This window comes from Corvus hawaiiensis, chromosome 6 (genome assembly GCF_020740725.1).
Source record: "Corvus hawaiiensis isolate bCorHaw1 chromosome 6, bCorHaw1.pri.cur, whole genome shotgun sequence".
NCBI lineage: Eukaryota > Metazoa > Chordata > Aves > Passeriformes > Corvidae > Corvus > Corvus hawaiiensis.
In genome coordinates, this window is record NC_063218.1 from 64,527,417 (window position 1) to 64,540,509 (window position 13,093).

Genomic DNA, 13,093 nt, shown 5'->3' on the forward strand with positions numbered 1-13,093 from the left:
AGCTGGAGGCAGGGTTTCCCAGGCAGGGGGAGCAGGGAGAATTTCAGCTCCCAGCAGCTCTCTGTGAGTGCTGGATGGACTCTGGGCTGAGCCAGGTGGGAGGTGTGGGGGGTGTTCATGTCCCCAGGAGCTGCTCAAATCCACCTTAAACTCCTGGAATGGTCTGTGCTGGCAAGAACCTTACAGACCATCCTGTTCAGCCCCTTGCCATGGTCAGGGACACCTTCCTGGGGTGTCTGTGCCAGAGTGGTGGAATGGGCAGGACTTTCTCCCTGAGCCCAGTCCTGGGCGAGATTGGGGTTTCCATGGGAAGAAGCCTGTGAGCTGCATTTCTGGAGCTGGGAGGCTCCATGCCTGGGAGTGTTTCCAGTACTGCTCTTTGGCTTTTTCCATAACTGGGCATGATGTTTCTCCCCAGAGCAAGGTGGTTTTCCCTGGATTGTTGGGGTTACACACTGGCTGTTTGACAGCCCTGTTGTCTCTTTCTCCTGAATGGAGGAGCGAGGAATGGGGGATGCTCCCGACTGTCACAGGGATGTGGGAACAGCCCAGTTCCAGTGAGGAATGTGACGCCCAGCTCGTGGCGTGTGCCCTGAGATGGTCTTTCCTGTTGTTTTGTCCTTAGAGCCTGCTGGAGTACTGGCCTGGGTTTGGGAGGAGCCAAGTGGCCTGGAGCAGTGAGGTTTTTCCTGACAAATCCATGGTAGGAATGTTTTCCCTGGCTGTCCCAAGGGGAAGGAACAGCTCTGGAGTTTTTGCAGCCACAGGCTGGGGATGCATCCCCTGAAAACCGGTTCAGGATCGTTCATCTGACTCTGCTCCTGACCTGTGGCTTCCCGGGAGCCTTCTGGTCTTCTGGATATTCCCAGGAAAGGATATTCCAGCACCTGCTTTTTAAACCAGGAATTCCACGCCCAGTAAGTCGGTCACATTCTATGGGAGCTGCCCCAATGGTGGGATGGCAGAGGGCACACCCGACGCTGCTGTTTGGGACATTCCTGACTGGAATGGGAGCCAGCTGGGCATTTTGGAGCGCTGAGGCCACAAGGGCAGCCTTGAGTGGCATTCCCAGGCAATGCTGAGACATCCCATGGCTGTGGCACGTGGCAACACATGCCTGATGTGGAGCAGAGAGAGGAAGGGAGAAATTCTGAGTTGATGGGAGGAACGGAATTGGGCTTTCCAGAATGGAATTGGTATAGGTGCTGATGGTATCATGGAATCATGGGGTGGCTTGGAAGGGACACAAAGACCCTCTGGGCTCTGTTATCCCATCCCATGGCAAAGAACACATCCAAAACTGCCTCCTCACCCTCATGGAATGGCAGTGGGTGTTGGGAGCTCTGGCGGGAGCACCTGGAGACCAGGTAAGAATAGCAATGGGATTGTTTTGGCTGCTGCTGGATGGGGTTTTCTCTTTTCAAGATGTTCCTCTGATTGATGTTTTCACAGGAGCTTTCTAGGCCTCATTTGAGGATAATTCCAAGAATTTGGAAGTAGTTGGAAAAGAGTGAGGAAAGAAGGTGAACCTGATCCATTTCTAGTAATTCTGAACTTCTCTTGCAACACCGTTCTGGGGGAAAGCTGGTGAAAGGATAAAGATGCAGAGGAACAAGTGTTGTAAACCCCCCTGCCTCCCTGACAAAGCAAACCTTTCTGCAATCCCAGTAAATCTCTTGGAAAATCTGTGGGATCATAAGGTTTCCCAGGAAAGGAAAAGTAAGGACAGAGATGAGGAAAGAGGCTTCCAATTAATGATTTGATGGATGTAGAAATGATTCTTGTATATCTGCTGCATTCCTTTTTATTCCTGGGATAATTTTAAATTATTTCTTTAAAAAATAATTTAAATTTGGGAATTCAAATTAGAGAGGAAACAATGCAAAATAAATGCAGGGAGAGATCACAGAACCATCCTGGAATGGCAGAATAGTTTGGGTGGGAAGGGACCTTAAGGATCACCTCATTCCATCCACAGGGTGCTCCAAGCTGCGGCCAGCCTGGCCTTGAACACTTCCAGGGATGGGGCAGCCACGATTTCCCTGGGTTTACGGGCACAAGAGGGAATTTCCAGCAGGAACTGAGGGGTTTCCCTTGCTCTGCCTGGCCCTAGCAGGGCTTTGGGAGGCAGAGGCTGTGGGAACAGGAGCTTTGTCCACTGCCTTGGGGGAGTCTCTGATGTCCCAAAACCCAGCAGAGCAAGTGGTTGTGGTTTAACATCCCGTTCAAAGGAGATGCCAGGCCAGGAACGGGAATGGGCTGCAGAGCAGGGATGGTGCCCAGCAGAGGGGTGACTGTCCAGGGGGTCCCAGCAGTCCATCCCTGCTGCCCAGGTTTGGGATGAGCAGGCTGGTGAGTGTCCCTGTGCTTGCTCTGCAGGATGAGGAAGCCAGGCCTGCTGAGGAGGAAGATGAGGAGGTGTGGGAGGATGGAGACAGCGGCCACCAAAGGCTGGGGAAGGCACAGATCCAGGTAGGAGACGTTGCCTTGCGAGGAGAGGGACTTGTGTGTCCCGTTGGAATTTGGGGCATGAGGCCAGTGGAACAAAGGGTTTGATTCCATTTTCTTACTCGGGTTTTCATGTGCCTTAAGAGAGCTTTGTGAAAATGTCATTATCCCTGATTGAGTCTCTGAAAAACAGGGATTGAAGCTTTCAGAAGGGGCCCAACCCTGCCTGCATGTATCCAAGTGCAGCCCCCACTCCCTGTTTTTGTGTACAGCTGGGATGAGCCCTCAGCTGCTGTTACTTGCCAGCTCACAAGTTGTGTAGCTCAGAGCCTCAGCCATGAAGGGCCAGGCTGTGTTTAAAACAGCCCAAGGTGCCAGAGAGCTGGAGTAATTTCCTAGCAGGTAACTTGACTTGGAAGCTACGTTCTAAAATTTGTCCACGTTTATTTTATGTCCCACATGGAGACACCTAAAGAAGCAGAGGGAGGTGGGGTGTTCCTAAGAAAAGAACATCCAACTTCTTTGGTGGTAGAGGGCTTAAAATTAAAGTCTGAGTGGAGGTGCCTTTAGGACACTTCCATTCCAGTATCTGAATGGAATTTAAATGAAGTAGCCAAATCCTGACAAGCTTGTATGAACTCCAAAGCCTCTGCAAGTGTTTTACAGCCAGGGAAGAAGAGTCTGGAGTCTCTCCCCCAAACCTGGCTGCTGGTTTGTTTGGCCAGGCCTAGGAATAATTGTGTATTCCCTGGGGCTGTCCTTCTGGGGAGAGGTTTACTTATGTGCCCTGGGTTTATTCAGTGCATCTTCAAAGTGATGGAAACTGATTTCATTGAAATGCCAGGGCTGCCAAATGTTTTCCCCAGCCAGAGCTCGGAGCCAGCCCAGTGGGAAGGGGTTTAATGCCCATTTTCCCGCTCCCTCGGGGCAGCAGCTCTGGAGCACTCGCACCCAACCGTGCCCGAGGTGCCGAGTACTGGCAGGAGGCAAAGCCAGGGCCTGGGCAGGAGGAGCTTGCAGTGCTCCTGGAATCGCAGAGCTGGAGCTGTGGGTTAGAACTCCCAGGAGCTGCTGCCTCACTCCAACCTCGTTTAAAGCTCAGCATCCCTCCTGCTCCCTTGGAATGATTGTTGCTTCTCTTGTTGCTCTTTCCCAATACATTGTGATTATTATTGTAAATTCCCACTCCATTTCTTCCATAGCCCTTTGCTTCCCAGAGGTGGTGCTTTAGGCAAGCCCCTCCAGCCTGGGAAGGTGCTTTTGGCTCCGGACTCATTCCCAGTCCCCATGAGCAGCTGGAGCTGTGCTGTCCCCAGCAGGTGCCTTTCCTTCCTTCCCTGCTGCACTTTGGCTTTTTGAGGGCTCTCTGGGGGGCTGAGGGAGAAGTTCTTTGTCATTCCAGGGCAGCATAAGCCCTGATCCCACTAAAAGCAGCAGGAATCATTTCATCCTTGTTTTTGGATACACCTTTGGTGTTTTCTCTCTTTTGCTGACGCTGTGTGGTGAAGCAGCAGCTCCCTGGAATAATTTTTATTTGTGAAACAATGAATTCCCTGCTGGAATCCCAGTCACAGCCCCCCAGATCCATGTGCAGTTTAAGGCCTTACACCCTGACCAGGACAAGTTCCTGTCCTTAGGCATGGAAAACGGGAAAACTCAGACTGGATTGGAGCCAGAATCCAGAATGGGGAGAGTGAGGCAGCGTGCTTAGCACAGGCTGGGGCTGGTGTTCCCCGTAGGATGACACCCATGTGGAGCAGATCCTTCTCTTCCTTTGTCCAAAGTCCAATGGCAAAGGAGTGAATAACTCACAAGTGGGGAAGGAAAATGGTTCTGTTAAAATTAGGCAAAGAATGCACTAAGAAAAAATGGACATCCTTTTTATGTATGAAAGAAAGTAGGGAAAAAATGTTGAAAAAGAGCTCTTTTATTTGGTGCCACCTCTCATTTTTTATGGATAAAACCCTCTAGTGAGCGAGTGGGAAAGCCAGGAGCCTTTGACTTCCACAGTGGACTTAATTTCCATGCTTAATTTCAACAATTTCTTCTCTCTCTCAGGACAGGAAAACCCACTTAACTTGTCCCATCTTTGCCAAAAGCTTTGGTGTTTGAGCAGCCAAACCCAATGGGCTCTGGCCCCACCAGCCTGTACTGGAGGGCCCCTGGTCCTGCCTGTGGTGTGGGATGAATCCCCAATTGTCCCCAGAGGGGGCTGCCCTGGTCCCTGCAGTGCCCAGCACCTGAGACACAGAGAGAGCCCTGTCCAAAGGGGCTCCTTGTCAGGAATGCGGCAGCAGCCCCAGGAGCAGGCTGGAGCTGAGAACTGGGGCTGTGTTTGAGACTGACCAGCTCAGCTCAGTGTTTACCTGTGGGGGGAGTTTGGCCCCCCACGCTGAGTTGAAGCAGGATCAGGGTGACAGATGCTGCATTTTGGGCACCCTGAGAGTTTCTCTCCCCCCTGGAGCTTTCCTGCAGGGATGGGGCAAGGCAGGGAGCAGAATTAACCCTGCACCTCCCGTGGCCACTGCTGGCCTTTGTCTCTCTGTTGTGCCATCAGCCTGTGGGAATTTGCTGCTGCCGCTGCCACCCCACCTGGGGCTGCGTGCTCCTGGCAGCCCTTCCCAGCCCCACAGCCGAGCTCCAGCGCTGCCTCCAGGCTGTGCTGGGAGAGTTTGCTGGGAATGTGCCTCATCCCTGGGAGTATCCTTTCCTTCCAGAGTGGATGGATGGAGCTTCTGGGCTTGTCAGCTTCAGAGTTTGCTTGCAAAAGTCACTGCAGGGAAGAATGACAAGGAGGTTTGTCAGAGTGCTGCTGTCAGACCCCACCTGCCAGTCTGGGCTTTGGCTTGGAGGTTGCTGTGTATTGGCCCTGCAGGGAATCAATGTCCCCTTCCCACCTCAGCCCAGCAGATCCCAAGGGCTCTTCCTGGAGTACTTATTCTTTGCTTCCCTTTGGGCTAACTTAATCTGCACCCTTCCATGAGCAATTCCTTGGCTTCTCCTGGAGAAAACCCCACGGCAGAGGCAGTGTGCAAAGGAGCCCAGAGCTGTGCTTGGAGCAGAGAGTGCTGAGAGCTGCGTGTGCCTCTGCTGCCCCAGGCTGGCAATATCCCCATGGAACAGACTGGGCAGATGGGATTAGAGGGAGCACAATCCCTTCCTGGAAGAGGTTTTCTCCTGTGCAGATCAGGCACGGGGCAGGAAGGAAACTTTGGGAATCAGCTGCTTTCCCCCAGAAAGCATCACTCACATCAGCATGGATGACATGACCTGTGCCCACTGCTCACCATGCACCCAGCCAGAATCAAGAGCAAAGGTTGGTTTGGGTGTGAGCATTTGAAATAACTTTGAAAGAGAAAAAATCACCTTTTGCTTCTTCTTTCTTTCTTTCAGATGCTGGGATTGCCTCTGTGGACATGTGTAGCAGGTTGGGTTTGAAACCGGGCAGAAACACCAATTTAGTGTAGTGGTTTGGCCCAAAATACTCATTACTGTTTATCTTCTGTGAGATAAGAATTAGGAGAAATGCAAAGCAGGCACCAAACTTGAAAGAATATAAAGAAGTTTATTAACAGACCTAAAAGAGGAAAAAAAATTACACCACACCTTCAGCACTCTCCTCCTCCCCCCACCTTCCTCCCTTCTCCCACTGACAATGTAAAAAGACAACCCTTGAGATGTTCAGTCTGTTTGCCACTTCCATAATAACCTTGTTCAGTCCATTTAGAAAGAGAAGTCTCTTCTTGCTCGTGCTATGAAAACAGTATCACAACGAGACAGCCGCCCACTTCCAAATATTGTTCAGTGCATTTAGGAAGAGGAGTCTCTCTGCTCACATGTGAGTCCCTTCCCCCGACTTGCAGCTTTACCTGCAACTGCTTTTGAGGGTCCACTCTTGAAGTTTTTTGGGGTACAATTTTAAGGGTGAGCCGTTCAGAAACAAAAGTTCTCTTCACCCATCTCTGGGAGCATTTCATCTCTAAGAGCAGAGGCCCTTCTTCCCTGGGAGCAAAGGGTCTTCCTCATCTTCATCTTTAGGACTATCTCTGGGAGCATCTCTAGGAACTGAGGTTTTCTCCTTTCCCGTTGGGAGCAAAAGTCCTTATCTGGTCCATCTCTCCCTGTCCAAACTTCTCATGAAATTACAGCTGCGTCAGCATCTGCCTATCTCAGCGCAGGTGCTTTTGCTCATGAGTTGAACACTCCACCCCCCAGATCTTCATGAAATTACAACAGGATACTCTGATATATCACAGCTTCACAACAGAATTTCAGCTTTAAGCATCTCCTCTTTCTCTTCCCTCAGGTTTTCAGCTCTTCACAGCAATAAAAGGGTTAATCTCACCTCGGACTAGCAGCTGGAATGTGTCTTACTGCTGTTGGTCACCTGCCCTCTGCCGGACAGCAGCTGAAATCTTGGCTGCAGTAGAGAGGGCAGGGGTGGGGGGGAAGCCGAGCCTCTCCGGCTGCCCACAGCCCTGCTGGGGGGTTCTGAGGATGGTTCCATCGGATCCAGGATGGCCATGGCCTGGCCCGAGCAGGGCCTGGCTGGGCCCACTGGCCCCTGCTCGGACCCCGCATCCACCTGTCCCAGCACCGGAAACGAGAGAGAGCTTGAGGGGGAGTTTGTCTATTCTTAAGTGTGGAACACAGAGGCAGTCACAACTTTAAGTGGCTCAAAGAATTGTCCATATTTAAACTGGCTGCTGATAGGTTCTATCAGGTCCCAGAGGAAGCTGTAAGGAGAACATCACTGCCAAGACTCAGCTTGCTAACCTAGGACAACATGTGCTGAGCTCTCCCTGCAGGGAACTGTCAGGCCTTAACAGCTGTGAGGTTGTGTTCCTCTCAGTGGGGAACTGGAAATAATTATTAATTAATTAATTAAGTGCAGAAATGTTTTCTGAACCTTTCTCCTTTCCTGGTAGATCTTCTCTCTCTGCCTCTGAATTTACAGCTGTTCCCTGGTGTCATTGGCCCTGCCTGAATTCCTTGCAGCTCCTCACTGGGAAAACCTGGGATAACTTCGAGGGGACAGAGGAGACATTTTCAGCTGAAAACCTGGGGTGACTGAGAGGGGACACAAGAATTGTTTGTGTAGGAAAATGGGAGGGGATGTCGAGGGGAGTGAGGTGGCATTTTTGAGGGAAAAGCTGAGGTGATGTTTAGGGGAGAGAACGCACATTTTTGGGGCAGAAAAGAGTTAATATTGTACAGGAAGGAAAATTTGGGGGGTAAAACTTGATGTAATCTGTAGGGGACAGAATGAGTATTTTGGAGCAAAAATTAGGTACTCAGTAGTAGACAAATAAGGAACATTTTGGAGGCAAAACTTGACAAAATCTCAAGAGTAGAGAATGAACACTTGGAGGGAAAAAGGAGGTGATGAGTACTGAGCATGTGGGGAAAATTTGGGGGCTAAATCTGAGCTAATCTCTAGGGGAAAGCATGAACACACTGAGGTAACATGAGGGAATCAGTTGTGGGCAGGTAGGGAAACTTGTGTAAAAATAACATTAAATAAGCTGTAGAAAGAACATTTTGAGGTAAAAATGAGGTACTCAGTAGTAGATGGAAAACTTTGGGGGTAAATCTTGATAGAAGCTACATGGCAGAAAGTAAATAAATATTGAAGGAAGAATGTGGGAATCAGTAGTGGACAAGTAGAGGAATTTTGGGGGGTAAAACTTGAAATAATCTAAATGTTGAGAATGAGTATTTTGAGGTAAAAATGAGGTAATAAGTTGTGGACAGTTAAGGAAAATTTTGGGGGTTAAACTTGAGGTAGTCTCTAGGGAGAGTGTGACCACTGACATAAACTGAGGCAGTCACTGGGGCAAGGCAAGGAAATTTGGGGTGTAAAACTTGGGAAGATCTGTAGGGCAAAGAATGAACATATTGAGGAAGCAATGAGGTGATCAGTAGCCAACATTAGGTAGAATTTGGGGGGCAAACCCGGAGGTAATTATGTAGGAACAGTAAGTGGTTTTGAGAAAAAATCTGACCTAATTTGTAGGGGGCAGAATGAACATTTTGGGGATAAGACAGACATAACCTGTGTGGTTTTGGTTTTAAAATCTAGTCAGTGTACAGGGGACAAAATAGACATTTTGGTAATAAAATCCGAGTTCATCTGTAGAAGAAAGAACTCATATTTTGAGGTAAAAATGAGGCAATCAGAATTGGGCAGGTAGGGAAAATCGAGGGGGAAAACGTGAGGTCATCTCTAGGAGAGAGCAGGAGCATCCTGAGGTAAACTGAGGGAATTGCTGTGGACAGGTGGGTAAATCTGGGGGGTAAAACTTGAGGGAATCTCCATAGTAGAAAATGAGTATTTGGAGGTAAAAATGAAGTACTCAGTGGTGGAGAGGTACAGAAAATTTTGGGGGTAGAATCTGAGGTGATCTGTAGCAGAGGGAATGCACTTGATGGGGTAAACTGAGGTAATCACTTATGGACAGGTAGGGAAATTCTTGAGGGTAAAAATTGAAAGCATCTGTAGGGCAAAGAATGAAAAGATGGAGGTGGAAATGAGGAAAGAGGTAGTGGACAGGTGGGGAAAGTTTTGGGGCCAAATCTTGTGGTAATCTCCAGAGCAGAGAAAGAATGCTTCCTTGTAAAAAATGAGGAACTCAGAAGGAGACAGATGGGGACATTTTGGGGGTAAAATCTCAGGTCATCTCAAGGTGAGGGAAGGACTATTTGGAGGTCAACTCAGCACTCACTGTGTCCTCCTTCCTTGGCAGCAGCTGGCAGGGAAGGGAGAAGAGGCCTCGGGCTGGAGAGGGGCAGGAGAAAGGCACTGTGGGCAAAGGCACCTCCCTGGCATCCCCGGGGCACCTGTGGGGAACACAGTGGACACTTGGGGAGCAAAGGGAGGTGATTGCATTGTCCCTTTGGGGGATGCTGGCATTTAGATCATTCCATCCATTTGCCTGCTGAAATTGCCCAGCCCAGGGGCTTTGGCTGCCAGGGCAGCACAAAGATTGTTCCCTGGGTGGTGCCCAGATTTGGGGTTTGGCTTTGCTAGTTCAGATGAATTCTACCCCAAGCCCTGAATTCCCTGCTGAATTGCCACTGGAATAGCCTCCCAGTGCCTCCTGGAGCATGGATATTCCCATGCAGAGCTGCCTATTTAACACCAGCTGTGTCAGGAACCAGCAGAGCTTCCAGGGAAGCTCAGCAGGGTCAGGGCAAGGACAGCTTCATGTTCCATAGAATTTGCTGTTTGTAACCCTCATCCCCCAGCCCCCCCCCAATGTCCCTGGGGGCACCTGACAGAGTTCCCTGGAATTCAGCTGCCTGCACCCCCCGAGCTCAGGCTCCAGGTGATGTTTTAAAGCAGGAGAAGGCGCTGGCCAGACGCGCTCCCAGCCCCTGCTGAGGCAGCCCCTGTGCCCACAGGAGGACTTCTCTCCCTGCAGGAGCTGATTTCATTCCAGAGCCTCTGCAGTGGCCTCTGCAAGTTCTTGTCCCTCAGGAAAGGGATGCACATCCCTGCCTTCAGGGCACCTGCAGTGGGAGCCACCTGGGAAAGCTTTCCATCAGTTGTGCAGTTCCAGCTGGCTCCCCAAAAACTCCCAACTCAATCCAAAGCGATTTCTCTGACTCTGGCCTTTCATTTGAAGGCATCTCTGAGGGCATTGCTTGGCATTTCATTGCTGTGGGGGAAGCTTGCCTTGGCTTTAACGCTGCTGAGGGATGATGGCCTCAGGCTGGAAGGGAAGGCATTTTGGGTGGCTGGGACATAGCTGGCAGGAGTGTGGGAGGTCAGCACCAGGAATTGCTGTCTGAGCCCCTCTGCAAACAGCCCGTGCTGACATTCCCCGGTGCCAGCTGTTCCTTGGGGCATTTTTGGGGTGTCAGTGGGGTCTGTCAGGGCTGAAGCATCTGCGGGTGCCTGTTCAGAGCAGCCCCTGGCCGAGGGGCCGCGGGCAGCCCTTTATCCATGTCCATCCCAGCGCTGCCCGGGCAGCCCAGTGCCCGTTCCCGGGATGTGTGTTTGGCACGCTGCGTGCCACGGGCAGGACACTGCAGGCACAGCTCCTCTCTGCAAATCCAAAGCACAAGAGCTGCTGCTTCCCTTCCTGGGGCTCCCGGCCTTCTCCCTCCCCCCGTTCCCTGCCAGCTGGGACACACAGAAGGAGCACCAAGGAACACTCCTGGCAGTGAGTGGGAGTCACTGAGAGCTCTGTGCAGCTCTGGGCCAGAAAAGCTGCCCCAGCCTCAGCAGCCACTGGGATTTTGGGCTGTGAACACTCACCTGTGGTAAACGCCCCTCTGTAGGCAGGAGCAGCCCTGACACTCTCCAGAAGAACTTTTGCCAAGGACCAAGTGAACCCTCAGGACTTGCCTTGCTCATTTCTCCCTGGAAAGGGACATGGAATGAGCACCTTTACAGCTGTTGGGTAAATCCTAGAAAGGACAGGAAATCAGGGTTATGGGAAGAGTTTAGTGCTGTCACACAACTGATCACCTGTGTTGTTCCATAATCAGGTGCTGGCCATGGCCTCTGCCCTGTGGCCATTGCAGGGGCTGGTGTGGAAAGCAGCATTAGCATAAAAGAAGGAGCTGTATTTGCATAAGAATTACCTTGCTGGCACTTGGCATTCCCATCCCAGGCAGGACATTGCCAGGAGCTGAGATTGGCTTGGCTGGAACAGGGTGCTGAGAATGCCCAGGTGTGGGTTCAATCCCCAGATGAGGCATTCACATAAGGGTTCGACTTGGTGGTCCTTGTGTATCCCTTCCCACTCCGGATCTCCTGTACTCTGGAAATAAAGAATAAACAGTTTCCACTGGACTTTGAAACCCAGAGGTTTTTGCAGTGGAGTGTGCAAACCCCAGAGAAAGCGGGGGGGAGGAAGGAGAGCATCAGATCTCACCCGGCAGGTATCGGATGAGCGGCTCAAGCAGCAGCGAGCCCCGGCGAGGCCCCGGTCCCGCAGCGGGCGCAGTCAGAGCAGGAGCAGCAGCAGCGGCCTCGGCGCCAGCGCCCGGCCCGGAGCGGCTCGTCCCGCTGCAGCCGCGCTCGTTGGGCGGGGCCGCGGCGGGCGGGAGGCCCCCGGGGGAGCGGCCCCGGGGCAGGGGGAGGCGGGCGCTGCTGTGCGCAGGGGGTGCGGCGGCCCCGGCAGCGCCGGGGCTGGGGGAGCTCCGCGTCCCCGCGGGGGCTGCGGGCGGGGCCGGGCCGGGAGCGCCGGCGCTCCGGTTGCGCCAGGGGGCGCCCCACAGGGCGGGCGGCGCTGAGGGAGCGGCGGCCTCGGGGGGTGCCGGGGCCGGCACGGGCGGTCCCCGCGGCCCGCCCGCTTCCAGGCGCGATCCAGCGCCTGCTGCGGGGAAGCGCCGCCCTCCCGGCGGGCCCGGCACCGGCACGGCCCCGGCTCCCCGCGGCCGCAGCGGGAGCGTAGCCGGAGCTCCGGCGGGACCCCGGCCCCGCGCTGGCCGCAGCCGGAGCGGCAGCGCCGGGCTCGGCCCCAGCGCCAATCCCGGAGCGGCTCTTGCCAGCCGCGGCGATCCCGATCCCTAATGCCATCCCCAATCCCACCTCAGTTCTCCGACCCCGGCAGCCGCACCCCGCCCGCCGAGGGACAAGCGGCTCGGCCCGGGACCCCCAGCAGACACCGACAGGACCCGGACCCGAATCCCCGGGCCCGGGTCCCGTTCCCGGTCCCACCTCAGCGCCTCGGGCTCGGCGCAGCGCCGGGAGCAGCCCCCGGTGCCGGGCTCCGCACAGCGCCCCGAACGACGGTCCCGCCGCAGCCCGGGATGAGCAGGATGAGCGTTCACCGCACAAAGCGGAGCGGGCGCGGATCCGCCGGCATTTACGGGCGCGGGCGGGGCGGGGCGGGGCCGGCACAGGTGTGAAGGGCGGGGTCCGCACAGGTGCGCGGGGCCCCAGCGCGGCTGCGCGGGGCGGGGCCGAGGGGATTTAAGCCTCGGGAATCGGCCCCCGCCGCCATTTGCTCCCTCGGCGCTCGGTGGGAGAGGCTGTGGCCGGGCCGGGCTCTGTATCTCTCTATATTTCTTTTCCTTTATATTTGTCTTTACTTCTCTTCTCCTAACCCTCTCCGTTCTTCCCCCTCTGCCTCCCCTCCCCCACCCCCTACACCCCCCCCCCCCTACCCCCCCCCTCTCCCCCCTAGCCCTCCCCTCCCTCCCCCCCGGCCCGGTCCCCCCCATCCCCCTCCCTGTCCCCCTACACACCCCAGCCCTGCCCTACTCCTCCACCCTCTCTCCCCTTCTCCACCGTTCCTTCCCCCCCATCCCGGGTCCCCCCTGCTCCCTCACCCTGCTCCCCTTCCCCTCCCAATTCCCCCCACCTGCCCTCAATCCTCCCCCTCCGTCCCTCACCTTTCCTTCCCCCTCTACCTCCCCCTGTTCCTCTTCCCTCTTTCCCCCTCTGTACCTTGACCCCCCCCCCCACCTGTGCTCCGTTCTCGTCCTCCCCCCCGTCCTTTCCTGTCCCCCCACCCCACCTCTCCCTGCACACCCCGAACCCCCCACCTGCGCTCCTTCTTTGACCCCCTCTGCTCCCTTATTCCCGTCCTCTGTCCCGTCTTTCCCCCGCAGCCGCGGGGCTCGGGGCGCCGGAGAATAAAGCCCAGAGGGCCGGAGCCCGGCGCCCCTGCCCTCGCTGGAGCCCCAC

At 54.2% G+C, this 13,093-nt stretch overlaps 2 long non-coding RNA genes across 3 annotated transcripts; one reads left to right on the plus strand and one right to left on the minus strand.

Moving 5' to 3' along the window:
* The first annotated feature begins 1,394 nt into the window (after positions 1–1,394).
* Positions 1,395–7,468, plus strand: LOC125327416. Of its 2 annotated transcripts, none has more exons than XR_007204223.1 (4): positions 1,395–1,768; positions 2,380–2,472; positions 5,842–5,858; positions 7,229–7,468. It is a non-coding gene; the product is annotated as an uncharacterized LOC125327416 (long non-coding RNA). The 2 variants fall into 2 exon arrangements; XR_007204224.1 differs by having other exon boundaries at positions 1,395–1,719.
* Positions 7,131–11,545, minus strand: LOC125327419. The gene is made up of 4 exons (XR_007204233.1): positions 11,334–11,545; positions 11,041–11,219; positions 9,174–10,863; positions 7,131–7,307 (listed from the first exon to the last, which is right to left on the minus strand). It is a non-coding gene; the product is annotated as an uncharacterized LOC125327419 (long non-coding RNA).
* Positions 11,546–13,093: the final 1,548 nt, after the last annotated feature.